We start from the raw sequence: 10538 nt of genomic DNA, 5'->3' as shown, positions 1-10538 counted from the left end.
GTTGCGGCGGTGGAAAAGTGGTTTCGTGGCTCCCCTGAAAGGTTTTGGGATATTTGAGAATATATAGGCGGAAGAAATAGGTCAGTGGAGTCACAAGGGGCCCACAAGGGTGGGGGCGCGCCTCCAAACCTTGTGGCCGCCTCGTGGCTTTCCTGACGTGCACTCCAAGCCCTCTGGATGTCTTCTAGTCCAAGAAAAATCATCGCGAAAGTTTCGTTCTATTTAGTATTCCTTTTCTGCGAAACTCTAAAACAAGGAAAAAATAGGAACTGGCACTAGGCTCTAGGTTAATAGGTTAGTCCCAAAAATCATATAAAATAGCATATTAATGCATATAAAACATCTAAAACAGATAATAGAATAGCATGGAACAATCAAAAATTATAGATACGTTGGAGACATATCAGGCCCTCCTGTAGGCAAAACCGGACGTCCTGGACTTGAACCGGGCGGCGGAGGCTCAACTCGACGTGAAGCTCGCGGATGTTGCTGCCATCGAGGCCCTCCTGCAGGCGGAACCGGACGTCCTCGACTTGAACCGGGCAGTGCTCTCGTCTGTGCAGAGCACTCGCACGCTCTGCGTGAACAAGTAGCTAGAGGCAGAGGACAACCATAGTGCGGAGACACACGTCGACAGCTACGGCTGGTTCGCGCCAGCAGCCAAAAACGACGAGGCCGTCTCATTCCACGAGCAGTGATATTTTTTCTTTATGTTGTTGTTTTTAGGGATATTTTGCTATGTAAAAACATATATTTATGCAAGCCGCCTGACTTTCATCATTTGGGTCAGTCGACCATTTCAGGCGGTTGGATGAATATCCTACGTCTCCTAACCCTTCTTCCTCACCTCTTCTTCTTCCCCAACGGACCACAGCACGGGCCGTACAGATCTTCCCCAATATGCGGTTGGATAAACATACTATATGAATGAAAATTATGTGTCAGCAGTAGGATGGCTGGGTTTGGTTTGATCACATGCGATAGCACGTGTGAGGGAGGGTGCGTTCCCTTGGTTGGGTTTGCAGCGTGCAGGAGCAACTGTGTGAGGGTGCGGTGCGACCGCGGCGTGCAGGAGCGACTGTGTGAGGGTGCGATGCGACCGCGACGGCCGTGCGCAAGTGTACCTCCTTTTCATTTTGAACACTTTAGGCAAGCTTGGCAAAATATGTGGTGAAGTATGGCAATGCAAGGCCTAGACCCAAACAGGATACAGGTATGTACGTAGGAGTACTACTTGTGTTAAAAAAGAAAGGCGGGGTTTTCCTTCGCGGGATTGATCGATACAAATCCTCATTTGATGTGTCAATTAATGTGTATTTTTTCTCCAACGCCCAAAGAGCTAACCATTTCACTCCTCATCGCTTGATTAATGCAGCGCCATGCAAACCAACCTTCTCACTTTCACATGCATCCAAGGGTATATTAATGACCTTGGTTGCTAGTACGAGGCAAACCCCATCAATTTTGCCTCGATTAGTGTTAGTGGCCTTCTACAAATTGTAATTTTGATATACTGGCCTTGTGTACAAAAAATGGAGGTAGTAACTATTTGACTTCCTTCCCAATTGCGGTGACATTGATGATATCTCAAACATTGTGGTTTCGCGAAGTGCGTTGAACGAAGAACACCATTGAGGGAGACTATGGTAAGTAATTCGCAAGTGCCGCCTGCAAGCCAAGACAACCGCCTTATTTGCATCCAGGAAGTCCGTTCAACCAAAGGACGCATAAATGTACTAGTACTACACAATAGCATTGTCCGTCCAGCTTAGTGCAGTGAGATGGTTTCTCGAAGGAGACGGTGGAGAAGCGGAGTCAGCAAAGAGTGAAATGATGGTTGCTTCGTCCGTGCTTTGTGATTTGACGCATCACTGCTTTGTGATTTGTGATAGAAGGGACAGGGGAGTAGACTATGTGCTCTGTACTATACATGCGTCCAAGCACGGGAGAAAGAGGAGAGACGTTGCATTTTTCTATTCCTTCAACCAATCAATTAGGGAGCTTCGGTTCCATCTTTTTGGCTTTGGCAGCACCGTCCACAATGGTTCCTGAGGGAGTCCTGGATTAGGGGGTCTCCGGACAGCTGGACTATATCCTTTGGCCGGACTGTTGGACTATGAAGATACAAGATTGAAGACTTCGTCCCGTGTCCGGATGGGACTCTACTTGGTGTGGAAGGCAAGCTAGGCAATACGGATATGTATATCTCCTCCATTGTAACCGACCGTGTGTAGCCCTAGCCCCCTCCAGTGTTTATATAAACCAGAGGGTTTTAGTCCGTAGGACAACAAACAATCATACCATAGGCTAGCTTCTAGGGTTTAGCCTCTCTGATCTCATGGTAGATCAACTCTTGTAATACTCATATCATCAAGAACAATCAAGCAGGACGTAGGGTATTACCTCCATCAAGAGGGCCCGAACCTGGGTAAATATCGTGTCCCCTGCCTCTTGTTACCATCCTCCTTAGACGCACAGTTCGGGACCCCCTACCCGAGATCCGCCGGTTTTGACACCGACATTGGTGCTTTCATTGAGAGTTCCACTGTGTCGTCACCATAAGGCTTGATGGCTCCTTCGATCATCGCTAGCGATGCGGTCCAGGATGAGGCTTTCCTCCCCGGACAGATCTTCGTATTCGGCGGCTTCGCACTGCGGGCCAATTTGCTTGGCCACCTGGAGCAGATAGAAAGCTACGCCCCTGGCCATCAGGTCAGATTTGGAAACTTGAACTACATAGCCGACATCCGCGGACACTTGATCTTCGACGAAATCGGGCCCATGTCGGATGCGCCGTACAGTCGGGACGAGCATGACGTAATTCTGCCGTCGGACAGTGTTCGGGAGATCACATCCGCAACTACTCCGTCCTTCAATCCGGAGCAAGTCGCGCCATCCGAGAGCGGAGGGATGGACCCCGCCATGGAGGCCGCACTCTCAGTGGCGATAGAGCGGGATACTGACTTCACCCCTTACGAGAGTCGTGTCACCAAACCATTAGATTTATCCCCGGCCAGGGACTCCAAGCCGCCAACATCCGTGCCCGTCAAATCCGACGAGGCGCCGATCATGGAGTTCACCTCCGCGGATATCTTCCAGCACTCACCTTTCGGAGATGTGCTAAATTGATTAAGATCTCTCTCCCTGTCAGGAGAACCTTGGCCGAACTATGTCCGACTAGAATGGGATATGGACGACGAAGAAATTCGCTGCCCACCCACCACCCACTTAGTAGCCACTGTCGACGACTTAACCGACATGCTCTACTTTGACTCCAAAGACATCAACGGTATGGACGACGATGCAGGAGACGAACCGGAACCACCGCCCATAGGGCACTGGACCTCTACTTCATCACATGACGTATACATGGTGGATGTACCCAGAGAGGGCAATGGCGAAGAGACAGCAGATGATGCACCCTCCAAGCAACCCAAGCGCCGACGTCAGCGGCACCGCTCTAAGTCCCGCCATAGCAAAAACAGCGATAATAATACTCCACGCGACTCTGGAAGAGACGACAACTGCACCACCCCAGTGGCAGAACACGATCAAGAGGCAAACTGCAAACATAGTACGGATCCGACGTCCGAACACGATGACGCCAAAGATAAGCCTCATCAATCCCCGTCTAGGGAAGAAAACTGTTCGGACGAAGATGCACGCATCATCCCGGAAACACACTTGGAGCAAGAGAACCTCCGCAGAAGGCTTATTGCCATAGCGAGAAGCCTGAAGAAACAGAAGCAAAGGCTCAAGGTCGCACAAGATACGCTCAACAGCAAGTGGAAAAAAGTAACAAAGTATGGTGGAAGTTACCATCCAAGTAGCTATCCAAACCGCAAGCTATTACCGGAATTCGACGATGAGGCCTTAGAGCCCATATAGCCGAAAAGTGATACGGCCAACCGGCCGGTCCACCACCCTATGAATGTGATAGAGCGGCTAACAAAGTCACGCATAAGTCAACACACGATCTACGTGAGAACTTGCGTCAAAAATCCGGTGCGACCAGATCTATCTATGGATCTAGGAAGCGCGCTACGGTACACAACCAACAACGAATACTACAACCGTCCGAACACCATGGCGCATCCCAATACAGGGGCACCGCACACCCCTTATGTTTCACTGATGCGGTGCAGGACCACGAATTCCCAGAGGGATTCAAACCGGTGAACATAGAGGCGTACGACGGAACCACAGACCCTGGAGTCTGGATTGAGGACTTCATCCTCCACATCCATATGGCTCATGGAGACGATCTCCATGCCATTAAATACTTGCCCCTCAAGCTTAAAGGGCCATCTCGGCACTGGCTAAAAAGCCTCCCCGAAAACTCAATTGGAAGTTGGGAGGAGCTCGAGGACACTTTCCGGGCCAATTTTCAAGGGACTTATGCCCGACCTTCGGATGCAGATGATTTAAGTCATATAATCCAACAGTCCGGAGAGTTCGCCCGAAAGCTTTAGAATAGGTTCCTCACCAAGAAGAACCAAATTGTCGACTGTCCGGACGCCGAAGCCTTAGCAGCTTTCAAACATAGCGTCCGAGACGAATGGCTCGCCAGACACCTCGGTCAAGAAAAACCAAGAACAATGGCAGCCCTAACAAGCCTCATGACCCGCTTTTGTGTGGGTGAGGACAGCTGGTTGGCCCGTAGCAGCACCAGCGACCCAAGCACATCCGAAGTCAGGGATGGCAATGGTAAACCATGACGCAACAAAAACAAGTGTCAAAATAAAGAAGGCAGCCCAGATAACACGGCGGTAAACACCGGATTCAGGGGCTCCCGACCAGGTCAGCGGAAAAAGCCTTTCAAAGGAAGCAGAGAAGGACAATTTGGCCTAAACAAAATTCTTGACAAACTCTGTCAGATTCACGACACCCCAGACAAACCTGCAAATCATACCCACAGAGAATGTTGGGTCTTCAAGCAGGCCGGTAAGCTAAACGCCGAACACAAAGGGGAAGAGACACCAAGCTAAGACGAGGATGAACCTCGCCAGCAAAGTGCTAGAGGACAGGAAAAGTTCCCACTAGAGGTTAAAACAGCAAACGTGATCCATGTGACAAAGAGGAGAAGCAATCACGCACTTTGATGCACACGCGCCATAGAGCCCGTCACCCTAGGTCCAACCCCTGGTTGGCCTGCCCGATCACTTTTGATCGTAGGGATCACGATACACATATCTGGCGCGAAGGACTGACGGCCTTGGTGTTAGACCCAATAATAAATGGGTACCATTTCACAAGGGTCCTCATGGACGGCGGCAGTGATCTAAATCTGATATATCAGGACACAGTCCGCAAAATGGGGATAGACCCGACACAAATAAGCCACAGTAATACTACCTTCAAGGGAGTAATAACAGGCCAAGAGGCCCACTGCACGGGCTCTCTACTACTAGAGGTGGTATTCGGTTCTCCCGATAACTTCCGAAGTGAAACGTTAACTTTTCACATCGCTCCATTCCGGAGTGATTTTCAAGCACTACTTGAAAGGGGGCTTTTGCTCGCTTTAACGCAATACCGCATTATGCTTTTCTCAAGCTCAAGATGCCCGGTCCACAAGGCGTCATCACAGTTAGCGGAAATACCAACCGTTCTTTACGTACGGAAGAGGACGTGGTGGCTCTAACAGCCGCACACTAGACGGCCTCACCAACCAGAAAAAATGGCAGGTCGTCAAGACCACGGGCACGGTTAGACGAGTCCGGCGTTCCATCATACATGCATGAGATTGGTTTCCGAACTCTCATAAAACGATACCAGGGGCTTCCCGCGTGTAATCAGGGCCAGCTCGGCTCAACTAGGCTTCTCTGGAATTTTGATAATTCATTCTTCTTTTTGGCACGACAACTTTCACCTAAGTTCTTTCCTTTTGCAGATGACAATCGTGCTACACCCGTCCAGGACATGGCACAACGGATACACAGGCGCAGACGTGCAGCAGGGACCCGCCCAAAGGTTCCTTTTTAGATTAAGACCCCGCGTAAACCTTTTTACTGTCTCTTGTTGGTCACATCCTCCGGATACTCCAGACAACCGAGAAGGATACGAGCGTTATTGGCATGTGGCCACGCCAGGATTTTGCACGTACCTGGACACATGGGGTTTCTTATAAAGGGCATTGTTTAGCCCGGTATATGTTATAAAGACCAAACACCTTAGGGAGTGTTTGGCGTCGCGAGTTTGGCCCTATATGCATCATCTCCGAATCATGTCTTTGGTCAAATGTTGGGTTTACCTGGCTCCCACGTTTTGGTACCTTACGTTCCGTTATCGGCTAAGGTAGCACTGGGAGAACTACTGCGATTGTGCCCTGGTTCATCCGGATGAGCACCTCAGTAGAGAAAGCCGAAAACTGACTGTCATGATATAGCGAGAGACTGGTCAACCACTCGATGACTGTTCGGAATCTTCGGGATTCCTCCGCATTAACGAAGGGCTGTTTCCCGGTCATGTACGTACGAGCCCCGTATTCGGACGAGCGCAGAAGTACCAGGGGCTATATAGTAGCCCCACTGTCAAACTCCTATGGCTAAGTGAAAGTGTTAAAGCAATATAGTCTGATTGCCTCGTTCGCTACGCTATCACCTCCTTAACGGACCAAGACGTTGGATCAAGTGTGGATACACATCTTTTGCGAGCACCCCCGCATTATATGCGTGGGGGCGGAAACTGACGACTCCAAACTTTCAGGTTATATACATATATACATAAACGGCCGCACAGGAGGCATCATAGTACTTTCGGGCAAAAGTATAAATACAGCCTTGATTAATTCAGTAAAACATTGTTTGTACAATGGGACTACATGTCACTGGAAAATAATATTCTTCGAGCACTGAGCCTCTATCGAACGAGCGCCTTCAAGGACTTCTTCAAAGTAGTGCTCGGCAGCCACTCGGCCTATGGTCAAACCCTGTGCCGCAACAGTGGTGGCCTCCATCTCCGCCCAGTATGTCTTGACACGGTCAAGGGCCATCCGCGCACCTTCTATGCACGCCGATCTCTTTAGAGCATTGATGTGTGGCACAGCACCAAGGAATTGTTGCACTAAGCTAAAGTAGCTATTTGGCCTTGGCCCTCCCGGCCATAGGTGATCCACAACGGACCTCATGGCAAGTCCGAACAACCTATGGAGCTCGGCCCACCCAGCCAATCGCTCATTCAACAGCAGCGGACGGACTGGAGCGTGAAACTGTGACCAGAACAGCTTTTCCACTTCGGGACCTTTCTGATCCTTGAAGTACTCGGCCGCATCAGCAGCACTTGCAGCCAAATCCATGTACGCGTCCTCAGAACTCCATAGCCGGTCCAGAGGAGCATACTTCGGATCTCCGAACTTAGTCCGCATCCAGAAGGGCTTCCCAGACACGATATCTGCAGCTTGATTCAGCTCCTCCTTCGTCGCTTTAATTTTGGAGCGGGCTTCCTTGGCAGCCACCCGGGCCTTCTCCAGGTCCGTTGCCTTCGCCCAGTTTTCTTCTTCAAGAAGCCGGTAACGATCAGCAGCATCTTTTAACTCTACATGCATCTTGGCTAATTTTTCCTTGCTCTCGCAATGCGCGGCCTGTTCGGCCCTTAACTCTTCGGCCGCCTTTAAAGCGGACGCATTGCTACTCCTTGCTTGCTCCTTGGCTCGGGCAAGCTCCGCCCGAAGGGTCTCCACGATGGCAGCTCCATCTGTAGTCAAAACATATTAAAGATACTGGCATCATGCTGCTCTTATTATGTGACGATCACCAGAAAAACCACTCACCCTGTGCCTCCTCAAGCCGCTTGTTGACAAGCACGATGTCAGCATCTGCCCCATCCAGTTGCTGCTTTAGTTCGGCAAACCCATCAGTCCAGCTAGCCACTGGAGCTTCAACCACCTGCACATAAAGGCAGTCTGGTTATTACCTGGGACTATGATCCTATGTTTGTCGCCGTTCTCGACGACAACTAGAATCTCAGGGGCTACTATCTGCATGGGCATACCTAACGTATGCGGTATTGTTAAAAGCATACATTATTTCACGTACCTTGAAGCCTTTCAGCAGACTCATAAAAGCTTCATGCAAACTGCTTTCAGCGGATGAAATCCTCTCCATTACCGTACCCATTAGCGTATGATGTGCTTCCGAGACGGCAGCTTGCCCCAGAAGATCCTTCAGCGCGTCCGACCGCACACTGTACGGACCCTTGCTGTCGCTCTCCTTAGGAGCCGGATACTGGGAATTCCGGGCAGCCAAAGGCTTATCCTCTGGCCCTAGTAGATCCGGAGATACCCTTTGCGGCGACACTTCAAGGTCACCCGCTTCTTGAGCTGGGGAGTCCGAGGGAGGCGTGTCGCTCTCCATCATCTCCGGAAGAAGATCCCCCGAGGATGAACTCTGTCGAGAAGGGCTGCGATCCGGACTACAATTTATAAGCATCGGTTATTGTGTTCGGAAGTAAGGTAGGATATCTTCACTATTAAGCACTTTTTGATTACTTATAGCTCGTTAGAGGGCTGATCCCCGCGCAGACTTTGTGCGGCAAGAATACCCTCCGAGGCAGGACCCTCTGGCGGAGATTTCTTCTCCAGTTTGGAAACCTTGGTTTCCGGATCTTCAGAGGTAGCCCTCTTCCTTCCCCGGGGAGAGAGAATGTCAGATTCTTCCCCTTGGTTATCCTCCCTCGCGGAGGCGCTCATTCCCTCGGTCGTAATAGGTAGCGAAGGAGGCCTTCTTTCGCCCTCTTTATTCCCCCCTTCATCTTCCTCTGAGGAGACAAGGTGCTGGCTCGAGCATCTTTTCCAGCACCGGATTGTCCAAGCCCTCAGGAAGGGGGGCCGAACACCGGATCATCTTCGCCTTTGTTATTCAGTCCTGGTCAAAGAGCGATTCTTCAGAATGATGTCATGATAAATAAAAGGACAGTGTGTTCGGCCATGAGATTACTTACTTGGGCAGCGGGGAGGTTGCAGCTCAGGCCCACGTTGTCGGTGGTGTCCGGACACTCTATTTGGGGTCCGAAGAACGATTTGTACATCTCCTCGTGTGTCATGCCGAGGAAATGTTGAATAGTGCACGGTCCTTCCGAGTTGAATTCCCACATGCGGAGGGGCCGGCGTTTGCAAGGCTGGGCTCGGCGAACCAGCATAACTTGCATTACCATAACAAGACTGAAATCTCCCTCGAAGAGATCTCGTATACGGCTCTGCAGTATTGGCACGTCCTTGGCTGGACCCCAGCTCAGCCCCCTGTTGATCCATGACATCAGTTGTGGTGGGGGCCCGAGCGAAAGGTGGGGGCAGCTACCCATTTGGCACTTCGGGGAGCTGTGACGTAAAACCACTCCCGCTGCCACAATCCGGACACCTCTGGAAAGGAACCCTTTGGCCATGGAGCGTCAGCAATTTTGCTTATTAAAGCACCTCCGCACGCTGCTACTGCCCCTTGACCGTCTTCGGCTTCACATCGAAGGTCTTGAGCCATAGGCCGAAGTGAGGGGTAATGCGGAGGGAGGCCTCACATACGACAATAAATGACGAGATGTGAAGAAGGGAATCCGGGGCCAGATCATGAAAATCCAGCCCATAATAGAACATAAGACCCCTAACAAAGGGATCCAGAGCGAGGCCTAGTCCTTGGAGGAAGTGGGAGATGAACACAACGCTCTCGTTGGGTTCGGGAGTAGGGACGACCTGCCCTCGGGCGGGCACCCTATGCAAAATTTTGGCGGTCAGATATCTGGTCTCCCTCAACTTCTTGATGTCCTCCTCTGTGACGGAGGAAGGCATCCACCGACCTTGAAGATTGGATCCGGACATGATTGAAGGTCCGAAGCACCTGACCTGAGCTTTGGGTGTTAGAACTCGAGGGGCGGGAAGGATTCGATTGAGCGCGGGAGGGAAAAAAGAAAAAGCCTTGTCCCCTTTATAAAGAGGGTGAATATCAGGCATCCTCCTCGTGGCCGTTTGAGACTTACCTAAGATCTAGGAGTCATACCAACAGGCATGGTTGGGTTACCCACGTTTGTATTGATGAGAATACCGTGATAAGGGGAACACGGTCTCTGCTTTGACAAGACGTGTCAAGGAAGCCACCTCGCGTTATGTGCGGGGCTGGCTAAAGAAAAACGGTTCAAATAATGACTGGGTCGTGGCGTGATGTCATGCTATCAAAACGTGTCAGCAGATTAGATTTGTGGAAATATTATCCTCTACGATGGTATGTGGAACTTATTTTGTAGGGTCAGACACTATCCTTGTATTCAAACTCTTCCGTGGTGTATTCGGAGGAGGAACCCGCCTTTCAATGCCGAAGACAACACTGCGCGCCGGACTCATCGTCATTGAAGCCTGGTTCAGGGGCTACTGAGGGAGTCCTGATTAGGGGGTCTCCGGACAGCCGGACTATATCCTTTGGCCGGACTGTTGGACTATGAAGATACAAGATTGAAGACTTCGTCCCGTGTCCGGATGGGACTCTACTTGGCGTGGAAGGCAAGCTAGGCAATACGGATATGTATATCTCCTCCTTTGTAACCGACCTTGTGTAACC

Source organism: Triticum urartu, chromosome 3A, assembly GCF_056163025.1.
Source record: "Triticum urartu cultivar PI428250 chromosome 3A, HENAU_Tu73, whole genome shotgun sequence".
NCBI classification, from domain to species: domain Eukaryota; kingdom Viridiplantae; phylum Streptophyta; class Magnoliopsida; order Poales; family Poaceae; genus Triticum; species Triticum urartu.
Note: the sequence above shows the minus strand (reverse complement) of the source record.